This window comes from Choloepus didactylus, chromosome 20, assembly GCF_015220235.1.
Source record: "Choloepus didactylus isolate mChoDid1 chromosome 20, mChoDid1.pri, whole genome shotgun sequence".
NCBI lineage: Eukaryota > Metazoa > Chordata > Mammalia > Pilosa > Megalonychidae > Choloepus > Choloepus didactylus.
Genome location: NC_051326.1, coordinates 31,689,439 through 31,702,759, shown reverse-complemented (window position 1 = coordinate 31,702,759; position 13,321 = coordinate 31,689,439). Strand labels below are relative to the sequence as shown.

Sequence of the window (13,321 nt, the reverse complement as noted above, 5' to 3'; positions counted from 1 at the left end):
GTGATTCTACTGATATTTTAAAACTCAGATTTCCCTCAATAAAAATTTTATTTAAAAATGAAACTAAATAAAAAAAACATAGGTCAACAATAGAAATTTTAGTAAAGCTGAACAGATATCACACATGCAAAAATATAGTCAAGCAGCCAATAGCCATATGAAAAGTTGCTAAACCTCATTATTAATCAGGAAAATGCAAGCTAAAACCTTAAGGACCTATTTCTACACATACAGACACACACACATGCACACACACACACACACACACACACACCAGAATAGATAAAATTAAAAAGAATGGTAAACTCTCGAATTGCTTGTAGGAGTGAAATTAGTACAGCTACTTTAAAAAGCATGTGGCAATATCTACTAAAGTAAAGCACATTGAATTTACACTTTTCCTATGATCCAGGAATTCTATGTCTGAGTATACATACCCAATAGAAATTCAGAAACTTTACAGAATGTTCACAACAACAATATCCATAATAGTTAAAAACTTGGCATAATCCAAGTGCCCACCAGGAATAGACAAGATAAATCAACATTAGTTTATTCATGTACTGAAATACTACACAGAAATGTCAATAAAAGATCTACAGACATAAGCAACAAAATGATTGAATATCACAAATATAAAACTTGAATGAAAGAATCCAGACATGATTAATGTATATTACATGGTTCCATTTATTAAATGCTCAAAAATACACATAAATGGTGGTATCATTATGGTGGCAGAATGAAATGCTCCAGAGTTCCATCCCCCTGCAGAATTTTTGAAAAGCATGCAAAAACTAGCAGAATCACCATTCTCAGAGTTCAAGGGTTGAAGTAATTGGGTGAGGGACAAACCAAGAAAAATGCAACTTAAAAGTGGTAGAACTGTAGGCAAATGATTTTTGAGATGGTGCCAAATGCATTAATTGGGGGAAAATGGTATTTTCAACAAATGGTGCTGGGAAAACAAGATTCTGCTCGCAAAAGAATGATGTTGGACTCCTACTTCACACTATATACAAAAATTAACTTTAAATGGGTCGAGCAGCCAAATATAAGAACTAAAACCAAAAAACTCTTAGAAGAAAACATAGGGAAGAAATTTTGGTAGTGATTTCTTGGATATTACACTAAAAGCACAAACAACAAAAGAAAAAATAGATAAAATTGACTGCATCAAAATTTAAAACTTTCGTACAACAAGGGACATTAACTAAAAAGTGAAAACAGAATGGGAGAAAATAATTGCCAACCATATATCTGAGAAGGGTTTAATGTCCAAAAAATATAAAGAATTCCTACAACTTGACAACAAAAAGACAAATAACCCAATTTAAAAATGGGCAAATGACTTGAATAGACATTGCTCCAAAGAAGGTATTCAAATGGCTGATAAACACATGAAAAGGTGCTCAACATCACTGGGCATCAGGAAAATGCAAATCAAAACCACAATGAGATACCATTTGTAACCCACTAGGATGATGATCAAGATGTGGAGAAACTGGTACCTTTTACATTTCTGATGGCATTGTAAAGTGGTGAGCCATTGTGGAAAACAGTTTGGTGTTTCTTCTTTGTAACATGGACTTACTGTGTTAAACAGCAATATACCTAAAAGAAACAAAAGTAAGGACTCAAAGAGATATTTATACACCAATGTTTATAGAAGAATTATTCACAATAGCCAAAAGGTAGAAGCAACCCAAGTGTCCATCAACAGATGAATGGAAAAACAAAATGTGGCAAATATGCACAATGAAATATTATTCCACTGGATAAAGGAAAACATCTGTACACAAGAGAACTCATAAGGCCACACCTATGTCCAGGACAAGGTGCCTACTCAGAAAAGACTGAAAAGGACACTGAACTTTTTGCCTTGAGCCATTTTTAGCTTCATTGTAAGACTGGCTAAGCTCTGGAGGAGAACACTCACACAAAGTCAGTCTGCAAAGACTGGTGAAGGTGTATACTTTCAGGTTACTTTTTCTTTTCTTTTCTGGTTTTCCTCTCTTTTCTGTATCTTTCCTTTCCTACTTCTCCTTCTCCTCTTTTTCCTCCTCCTCCTCCTCTTCCTCCTTTTCTTCTTCTTCATGTTTTCTCCTATGTTAGATATTGGCATTCAAGGAAATCTCCGTCATATTCTGTTCTGGTTTGCTAATGCTGCATTTATGCAAAATACCAGAAATGGATTGGCTTTTATAAAAAGGGTTTATTTAGCTACAAAGTTACAGACTGAAGGCCATGAAAATGTCCAAATGAAGGCATCAAAACAAGTATACCTTCACCAAAGGAAGACCAATGGCATCTGGAAAACCTCTGCTAGCTGGGAAAGTATGTGGCTGGCATCTGCTGATCCCAGGTTGTGTTCCAGCTTCACCCTCAGATCCTATGCATTCCTCAAAGTGTCTCTCTTGTCTGCAGCACCTTCTTCTGTCTGGGAACACTTTTATAGGACTCCAGTGATTCAATTAAGACCCACCCTGAATGGGTGGGGTACCACCTCCATGGAAATTATCCAATCAAAGATCTCACTCACAGTTGATTGGGTCACATCTCCATGGATACACTCAATCAAAGGATTCCAATCTAATCAACACTAATATGTCTGCCCCCACAAGATTGCATCAAAGAACATGGTGTTTTGAGGGACATAACACATCCAAACTGCCACATATACATTAGCTGGAAACAAGATTAAGGCACAGACACTTTACTGATAAACTCCAGAGATAACACATTAAGATGTAAAAATGTTCAGTGTTTAACAAAAGATTACAAGACATATGAAGAATCAGGAAACAATGGCACATTCAAGGAAAAAACTAATGCATCAAAAACCATCAATGAGACTTTGGACACATGAAACAAAGATTTCAAAAAACTGTCTTAAATATCCCCCAAGGAGCTAAAGGGAAGCACAACAAAGAACCTAAGATAATCAGGAAAACAGTCGACCAAGATGAGAATTTAAATAAAGATATATAAATCACAAAAGGGAACCAAACTGAAATAAAGGAGCTGAAGAGCACAATAACAGAAACAAAAATTCTCTAGAAGGGTTCAACAGCACACTGGAGCTGGCAGAAGATGAATCAGTGAACTTGAAGTTCGGACAACTGAAAGTATCCAGTCTGAATAGCAGAAATTAGAAAGAAGAAAGAAAAGTGAATAAAGCCATCAAGCATACCAATATATGCATTATGGGAGGCCCAGAAGAAAAGAAAGAGAAAGAGGAGCAGAAAGAATTTTCAAAGAAATAGTAGCTGAAAACTTCTGAAATTTAATGAAAGACATGAATATATATATATATGAATCCCAACAAACTCCAAACAGTATAACTCAAAGAGATCCACACTGAGACACATTATAATCAAACTGTTGAATGCAAAAGTAAAAGAAAGAATCCTGAAAGCCATAATACAGAAGTAACACATCATGTAAAAGGTATCCTCAATAATGTTAAGTAGCAAATACTCACCAGAAACCACAGAGGCAAGAAGGCAATGGGATGACATATTTAAAGTGCTAAAAGAAAAAAAAATGCCAACAAAGAATTCTATATCCAGTGAAACTGTCTTTTAAAATGAGTGAGAGATTAAGAAATGCCTAGATAAACAAAAGCTTATTGAGTTTGTCACTAGACCTGCCATACAGGATATTCTAAAGGAAGTTCTTCAGTTTGAAAGGAAAGGACATAGATTGAAGCAGCATAAAAATAAAGATCTCCAGTAAAGGTAACTACATGTATCTTGGTTTGCATCTTTGGTTTGTAACTCCACCTTTTGCTTCTTAAGGGACCTAAAATGCACTTATACAAATAGTAATGATAAATCTATTATTTTGGATACACAATGCATAAAGATGTAATTTGTGACAAGAACAACATAGAGGTGGGGGATGGAGGGGTATAGGTACATAGTTTGCATATGCTATTGAAAGTAAAGTAGGTATCAAATGAAATGAAATGTACATAGATTTAGGATGTTAACTTTAATCCCCATGGTAACCACAAAGAATACTCCCAGAAACTATGCACAGACAGAAATGAGAAGGGATTTTAAAGGGTTCACTACAAAAGATCAGCTAAATACAAAAGTAGACAGTAATGGAAGAATTAAAGGACCAAAAAGGTGTAAGACTCAGAAAAAACAATGAGTAAAACTGCAAAAGTCAGTCCTGCATTATCAGTGGTTACTTTAAATGTAAATGGATTAAACTCTCCAGTCAAAAGGCAGAGATTGGTAGAATGGATTAAAAAAAAAAAAAATGGCCCAACTCTATGCTCCCTACAAGAGACTCATCTTAAATTCAAAGACAGAAGTAGGCTGGAAGTGAAAGGATGTAGAAGAATACTTCCTGCAAAGACTAACCAAATGTGGGTGGGTGTGGCTATACTAATGTCAGAAAAAATTAACTTGATGTGAAAAACTGTTCACAGGGACAAAGAAGGAAACTATATGTTGATAAATGAGTCCATTGATAACAAGGATATAATGATTATAAAATATAAAACAGAGTTCCAAAATAAATGAGCAAACTGACAGATTTAAAGGGAGAAGTAGACTGTTTACATTAACAGTAGGAGACTTCCATATACCACTTTCAATAATGGAGAGAACATCCAGACAGAAGGTCAATACAGAAATACAGGACCTGAACAACACTATAAGCCAATAAGATCTAATAAATAAATACAGAAGACTTCAACAAAGCAGAAATACACATTCTTCTCAAGTGCAAGTGGATCATTCTCTAGAATAGATCATGTTAGTTAACAAAACAAGTCTCAATAAATTTAAAAAGATTGAAATCATACAGAATGTCTTTTCTGACCACAATGGAATTAGCTAGAAATCCATAACCAAAAGAAAAATGGAAAATTCACCAATATTTGGAAATAAAACAATATAGTATAAAACAACCAATGGGTCAAAGAAATACCTTGTGATTAATTAAAATGAAAACACAACCTACCAAAACTTATGGAATGCAGCAAGGGCAGGCTTAGAGGGAAATTTATAGCTGTAAATGCTTACATTAAAAAAAGAAAGAAATTCTGAGACATGCTGCAACATGGAAGAACCGTGAAAACATTAGGCTCAGTGAAATATGTAAGACACATAAAGACAAATATTGTATGATGTCATTTATAATAGATATCTAGAAATAATAAATTCATAGAGACAGAGAGTAAATTAGTGGTTACCAGTGGGGAGAGAGAGTGTATGTTTGGTGGAAATGAAGTGTTTGTACACAATTTTTTTTTAAAAAAGAAGATCTCAAATTAGTAACCTAACACATAGAACTTCAAAAGGACCAAAGAGCAAAATAAGCCCAAATTAAGCAGAAGGAAGGAAATAATAAAGATTATAGTGGAGATAAGTGAAATAGAGAATAGAAAAATAATAGAGGGAATCAATGAACCCAAAAGTTGGTTCTTTGAAAATATCAATAAAATCGACAAACTTTTAGTTAGGCTGACAAAGAAAAAAGAGAATGGACATAATAGCAACACTAAAACAATACCTTAAAATTTTTATTTCCCCCCAAAATCACAACCCAAACTAATTCATGGGTAAAGAAGAAGCACATAATATCCCTTATGGGATGTTTAATGGAATTCAGAGATAAATTTATTGCTATAATTATATTTGATTTAAAAATTAAGTTTGAAATTAATTAATAAAATGTCCCAATTTAACAATGTCAAAATGCCAGTAAATAATATTAACATAAAAACAAAAACAGTAAAAAAATAAATAAAAGAAATAATAAAGAAATCAGCAGAAATTAATGGAAAAGAAAGCATAGTAATACTTGATATGTTCCCAGTGCAATTAAATTTGAAATGAACAATTAAAAAATAGGTTTGTTTTAAGAGACAGAACCAATACCAAGGGAGACTAAAAAGCACAATGTTAAAAAGCTAATTAGTTCAAACCATGAAACTTTTAGGAAAAAATCTTTGGGATCCTGAGCTAGACAAAGAGTTATTAGACTTAACATCAAATGAATGAACCATAAAAAAAAAAAAATGATACATTGGATGTCATCAATACTAACAATTTTTCTCAGGAAAGGCATTGTTAAGAGGGTAAAAAGACACCAAAAACTGTGAGAAATATGCAAAAACAACAAAAGAGATGACCAACAAAAGCACAACTGAAGTTTTAAAAAGACATAGCCCTCTTATAGAACTGATTAAGAAAAGAGGAGAAAAGGGACATTAAGACAATATTAGGAATAAAGAAGACAAACAAAAACAGAGTAAATATTTTAAAGTTCTAAGAGGATGTCATGATTGTGACAATAACTATAAAAAGTTAGATTAAAATGGAGAAAAATGTAAAACACAAAACCAAATAAATAATAAAATCATAAATTATGTAAATCATGAAAGAAATAGAGTGATAGAAAAAATTTCCCTCCTAAAAATGCATTATACACAAGTTTTTTACAGTTGAGTTTGTACAACTTTCAAATAACAAAAACCCAAATTTGTTAAAACTGTTCCAGAGAACAAAGAAAGAAGGAAAGCTAGATATCAGTTTTTTCAGGTAGTACAATTTTAATTTCAAAGCAGGACTATTAAGAAAAAAAAATCATAGTCCAATCTTACTAGTAAATGTCACTAGAATAAACTCTAAATACATTACACAGAATTGAAAAATCACTGTGTTAAGAAAAAGTAGTGTTTATACCAAGGAAGGGAAAATGATTCAATATAAGAAAATCAATCCATGTAATTCACATATTAATAAAGTAAAAGTAAAAATCATCACACCTTAAAATACGATCATCTTAAGACTAATAAAAAGGCTTTTTACAAGCTAGAAATAGTAACTCCTTTAATTAATGAGATTATTTATCAAAAGATATAGCAAACATTATACTAAATGTAGGGCCTCTAGAAGCATTCCCATTAAAGTATGAATCAAAGTAAGATTCTTGAGAAGTTAGCCACTTAATGAAACAAATATCAGTACTCTTCAGAAGAATGTATCTAAGTCCTGATGCCCTAAAATGAATCATTGACAATGTCTAGTATATAATAAAAAATTGCTACACCGATGAAGAAATAGGAAAATCTGATCTGTACCCAATGGGGAGGAATAGTGAATAGAAACTAATTCCATAATGACACAGGTGATTCCATATGCCTCCGTGACTGGTGAAGCAACGCCAAGTGGTCTAACATACATGCAGTTGGAATCCAAGAAAGAAGAAAAGAAGAATGGGGCAGGAAAAAGTTCCTGAACAAACGATGGCTGAAATTTTCCCCAAAGTAGTGAAAAACTTAAATTTACAGGTCCGAGGTGCTGGGCAGGATAAATTCAAACAATGCCATACTGAGACACATCATAGTCCCCAGCTGGAATCCAAATATAAAGAGAAAATTTTAAAAGCACAAGAGAAAAAAATGACACATTACCTACAGGAAAGCAGTGATAAAAATTTGGATGACTCCACATCAGAAGCAATGGAAGCCAGAAGACAATAATAGCATATGCATATTCTGGAAAATAATCTTGGTTTGTTATATGTTTTACAATATTTGCTCCCAATTAAATTTATAGTTTAACTTTGCTATTGTCCCTATTATCATTCTGAAGTATTGAATATTGATACAGTTAAATTTAGCAATTGTTTCACAAGTTCTATTTTTCTGTCATATTTAGGAAGCATTTTCCTAAGTAAAGAATCAAAATATATCCTCCTATATTTCTTTTTAATTGTTTAAAATTTTATTTTTGCATTTATATTTTTAATCTAGCTTTAATTTATTTTTATCTATAGTGTAAGGTAGAGCTCTAAATTTAATTTACTTTTGCCTTATGGAAATCCAAATGCCCAGCCACCATCAATAGGATTTTCATTAACTTTTCTTTTGTTTCTCCCTTTCAGTGTACAATCTGTTTCTTGCTCAGACCCTGATCAACGCAAGAAGTGATAAACTGAGTATCTTGCTATGTAATTTACTCAATATCAGCAGTCATTATGGAAATGTTGGTGCCCCAAATGCTCACCCTTTATAATCATTGATCCATTATCAATCTTGATTTTTTGTCATAGACCACCAGTAGCTATGGAATTTCTATATATGGGAACTAAAAGGTAAAATTCTGGTTGGAGACAGAGGCTAGACATACTTCTCTTGAAGTTGATTTTATATAGCAAGTACATATTTTAACTTAGATGGTTTTTTTGGAGGAGTCATGAAGAGAAGGCTGATGGAGATTAAACCCTCTGCACGAGTCTAAACTAGTACAGACACAGTATTTGCTTCATTAAAAATTTACTTTCTTTCTCACATCCGGAAACTCCCTTGTCACTAAAAATATTGAACAGATACTCAGGAGGCTCAGCTTTCAAGTTTTTTTTTTTTTTCCAAGTTGTTTTCTGTTGATAATTTAACTGTCCTTTCCAAGGGTTTCCCAGTAACAATTGATGCTTCTTATGTTATTTTTTTCTTACAGGCTTGTTACAACCTACATAATTGGATTTGCTTGATTGCTCTAAGGGAGTAAACAAAAATGATGAAGGTGGTTTCAGAAAGTGAAAAAAAAGGAATAAACATTGATTTGTTTTTCTTCCTCTGATGCTAGAAAGAGAACAAGACCATCTTATTAATGGCCCATGTCTTCTAGAAGGTAAACTGCACCAATGGCAGTTAAATTAACAAGACCAGATAAAAACCCTGAATATTGATCCAGAACTCAAGCTTAGCCTTCAAGAAGAGAGAGGAGCTCTCCCATAAAGCCTTTAAAATAATGGTATATTTTCTGCTGAACTGCAGTCAGAGGAAAATAAGGGAACTGGCCTTCTCAATACTCACTGTACAAGAAGGTTTTCATTTCAGAACTACTTTAAAATTGTTGCAGATTCTCATCTGCTTCTTATGGGCTATAGTCAGTCCTATCATAACTTCAATGTGGAAGGGAAATCCTCTGAGTAGAGGGAAATAAGGAAGCTCCTCCAGGTTTCTTCATGAGGTCAACAACCCTGACTGACCAGTAAAATCTTTTAAAATACACATAACATATGTATGGGTAGGTTGTTTGGATGTACAAATATAAATAATATGATAGTTCCTGTGTTAGGAAAGAATTTTTATGAAGAACCTTGCTATTTATATAAATTCTGAAGTGTTTTCCTTTAAATGTCTGTAACAGGGAAAATAAATATTACAAAGGGCTAATATCCATAATATACATGTTAATTTGGATCCTTTTAGTAGCAGGCACCAAGATACAATTAAGCATGCAAGAGATTTTTTATGGGGAGTGGGAGGGAAGAGTGACCTGTGAAGCAAAAAGAGAGGTGGAGAAGTGAGGAGAAACTTTGGACCATGACTCAGGTCTGATCCCTATGAAGGAGAGGGAAAGCAAGGAGAATTGGGTAGGAAAAGCCACAGACTGTTGCCAAGTTTCAACGAAACCAATGGAGAGTTTCTGAGACGAAGTTGTCCATTCAAGAAATTTCATATCTTGCAAGAATGGGCCTGCATTAGAACACCTGATGTGCTTAGCCATTGGTCAGAAGCAGCCTGTGGGAAGTGTGGTGTGAGCGCAGGGTTGGATCCAGAAGTGAAAAAAGTGGGGCTGTCAGTCAATTATGCTCCCCATAGTAGGAAATCTGTGTGACACATTTTCATGGCTGCCATAATATAAAAAGAATTCTTACAAATGAACAAGATAAAAGAGGAAACACCAATATAAAAATGGGTGGTGAACATTGTATCAAACTGTCTATTGGCCACTTAGAACCATTTTCCCACCACTGTGCCCTCTGCATTGCAATGACTGGAAGAATCTCTGCCAGCAAGTTTCTGCGTTGCAATCCACAAATGAGGGGAATTACTATGAGATTTTGGAAGATGAGGAATAAAGCAAAAGCCATTGTTCATCCTGCAGCAGTGCTGGGTGTGGTTGTAGTCTTCAACCAACAGTATATGTGAGGTTTTGCCAGGAGCTCCTGGGTGTCATGCAAATTACTGATGGTCAGTGCAGCTCAACTCATCAGGGTGGTTTCCTGATATTCCTGCACTTCCAGACTTCCTGAAAGTTAGTAGCAGCTTTTCCTGTTCTCCCAATGCTTCCCAACCGTTTTATAAGCCTCTAATTCCTTGTATTAAATCATTTCCTGCTTGAAGTACCTAAAGCAGTTTCTGTTTTGTTTTGTTTTTTAAAATGTTTGCTTCATGGACAAGCAAATCACAAAAGAATAAATGCAAATGTCAAATAAATAAAACAATGAGATTTTTTCACTTATCCAATCAGTTGTTTCTTTCATTTATATTTATATATTTATGTACTTGTCTTTTTTAATACAAATACACAAGATTGGCAATGGGTAGAAAAACAGATTCTGCCATACACTGCTGTTGGGGTTATAAATTTGTAAAACCTCCTGGAGAACAATATGTATTGTAACTTAAATGTTCATAATCTTTGATCCTCAAATTTCACTAAAATAAATCACTCCTAAAAAAAAATTAGAGTACAATATTATATATAGGGATCTTTTTCAAAATGCAGATTAGAGGTCAGAAATTTTTGAAAAATGTAAACATCAATCAGTAGAATACTTAAATTTATCATGACATATATTGAGAGTGGAACTGTTGTTCAGCCATTATAAATCATATTTTGGCAGATGTTTAGTACTATGAGAGTGTGTATGATCGTAGTATTATACAAATTGTTTATTTACATACATTATATATACTCATATACTGTACACACATATATATATAAATATATTACTAGGCATATAATTTATGTACATGGGTAAAATGTTGGAAAATGTAACAAATCTTTAACAGTGGCTATTTCTCCAGTAGTTGGATTACAGATAATTTTATTTTCATACCTTTCTTTTTTTCTTCTTTATTAGAGAAGTTGTGGGATTATAGGATAATCATACATAAAACACAAGATTCCCATATACCACCCTATTATCAACACCTTGCTTTGGTGTGGTACATTTATTACAGTTCATGAAAGAACATGTTTATAATGGTACTATTAACTATAGCCCATCATATACAATAGGCTTCACTGTGTTGTACAGCCTTGTTTTCTTTAAATAAAATTTTATTCTAGTAACATCCATACAACCTAAAATTTCCCCTTTTAACCACATTCAAATATATAATTCAGTGCTGCTAATTTCATTCACAATGTTGTGTTACCATCACTACCATCCACAATCAAAACTTTATGATCAACCCACACAGAAATTCTGTACAAAGTACAGAATCTGTACAATGTACTCCATCCCCTGGTAACCTATATTCTAGATTCTGATTCCATTAGGTTGCTTATTCTAAAAGCCAGATCTTTTTGTTGGATACCAATATCAAGGCTTCTACACTGTCACTTGGAATCATAAATCCCAGTAAACAACTCCTAATTCCATTGTGTATTGTTTTCTAAGAGAATGATTGACAGATTCCTTTTTTTTCCCCCCCAAAACTTTCTAAACTTGCTGACTTTCTCACTGGTCACTAAGAGAGTCCTGCCAATCAAAGGCAGCAGGTCCAGGGTTGATTGCCCAACGGGCACTTGTTCTCCAGTCAGACAGGTTCGTCCACTATCTCCAACACACACCACTCTACTCTGCAGCTGCTGTTGATTTCTCTTCCTCACATTTGTCTACCAGTCCCAATCCTGTTTACCCTGCAAGCCCTAAATCAAGTACGGTCTTCCCATGAATCATCTCAGAACCTCCCCATCAGTGGATTTCTAATACATTTAAAGTCTACAGATAGCACCCTTAGAGCCAAGTAAAAGGAGCCTCTGCCTTGCATTTCAGGCTTTAGAAAGTCCGTCTCTGACTCCTTCTGGCCATGGCCTTCCCAAAGGGGCAAAGAGTCCATGAGGTTAAGATGGCACGCGCACTTTGAGCCTGCACTTTCCCTTTCAGACCATGCTCTGGGACCCACAACTCCTTGCCCAAAATAGCCACACAACCACTTTCAGCGTCCTTAGGTCTTCATCCTGGGTCCATTCTCTCAAAGGCAGACCACATGACAGGTGTATGCACCCTGAGACCCAAGGAATTTACCAGAAGAAAAAAAAGAAAGAAGACTAGTGATGTCAGCTTTTAAAACTCCAGCTATTAATAAATTACACAAAATTAAAGAGAAGCAACACTCTTTAAAGAGCAACCTCTTATGAAAAGTGAAAAAGAATGTGTGGCACTTTAAAAATACTAAACCATATAAGAAACTACAGCAAGACTATAATGCTTTTTAATCCATTTGTTTAAGAAATGAGAGATGGAGCCTATTTTAAAGGTTTAGATATGCTCACTTTATTTTTCCGGAAATAAAATTTTATTGCAGTCAGGTTTATTGGGTTTTGTCTGATTTTACTTGATTCTGAAAATATCTGCACATAATATAGTTAACCTGCATATGTGGCATAGCAATATGCTTCTTCTTGATATTAACAGAATCTAGTCCAAATGTTAATTGAATCAAGCTGTTGAAAGAAACTTTCTCAGGCATTTCTCTGAACACACCATACACAGCAAAATGTTTGTTGAGGGTGCCATTTTTTCCCTATATTTTAAAAATTAAGCCATTTTAAAATCTATTTACTACAAATAAAAGTCCCCCTCCAAACTTTTTTTTAAGTAAAGCGAGGACCCAATCCACTCCAGGTGGAGAAAATAAAAATTACTGCATTACGTACTCACGCTTGTTGCTGCAGAGCAATACGGTAACAGCAGGAGATTACGGTACTAGCAGGGGCTACTGCCCGTGTTACGTCAGCGAGAGCTGCAAAGTTCCTTGCCGTTCTTTGCTGGTGTAGGGAGCTGAATATTAAAAGGGTGACTGTGGAGTTATTGATTGGCTGCAATTTTTTTTCCTATTTCACTCTTCATTTCAAAAATCTCCAGGTAAAGTGATAGCCAGCCAGGAGCTTAAAGACATTCCTGGTGGAGGGGTGAGTCAGCTGGCGCAAAAGGGCTAAGGTCTGGTTCTTCGGCGCAACGGTCCCCTCTCACCCAACCAGAGGGCAGGGTGCAGGGCCGCGCCTGGGACCGAAGCCGCGTCCGCTCCCACCCGCGCGCGGCGGTGTGACCCCGCATCAGTGCTCCAGGTGAGTGAGCCGCGGCGTTGGGCGCCTTGCGTCCGCAGCAAGCAGGGCCAAGTAAGGGAGCGGAGATCTGTCCCCGGCCTCCGGGTGAGATAGAGCCCCACTTTCCCCAAGCCCCTTCCGCTTTTTTCACCCACTGTTTTGACCAGCACTTACCCCCTCCCCACACCCCGTTTACCTTATTTATTCTGTAAAGTTACCTCGTA

General features: G+C 35.1%; 1 protein-coding gene and 1 long non-coding RNA gene across 6 annotated transcripts in view; one reads left to right on the top strand and one right to left on the bottom strand.

Annotated features, from left to right (window-relative positions):
• Positions 1 to 666: 666 nt before the first annotated feature.
• On the bottom strand, positions 667 to 13,255 carry LOC119516387. Its single transcript, XR_005213298.1, has 2 exons — positions 12,708 to 13,255; positions 667 to 1,614 (listed from the first exon to the last, which is right to left on the bottom strand). It is a non-coding gene; the product is annotated as an uncharacterized LOC119516387 (long non-coding RNA).
• ADRA1A (adrenoceptor alpha 1A) overlaps positions 12,818 to 13,321 on the top strand; it is a 131,868-nt gene continuing 131,364 nt past the window's right edge. For 4 of the 5 annotated variants that reach the window (XM_037812749.1, XM_037812746.1, XM_037812750.1 and 1 more), the window contains exon 1: positions 12,818 to 13,118. The gene's annotated coding sequence lies outside the window, so the exon portion shown is untranslated. The other variant, XM_037812747.1, reaches the window with a different exon arrangement.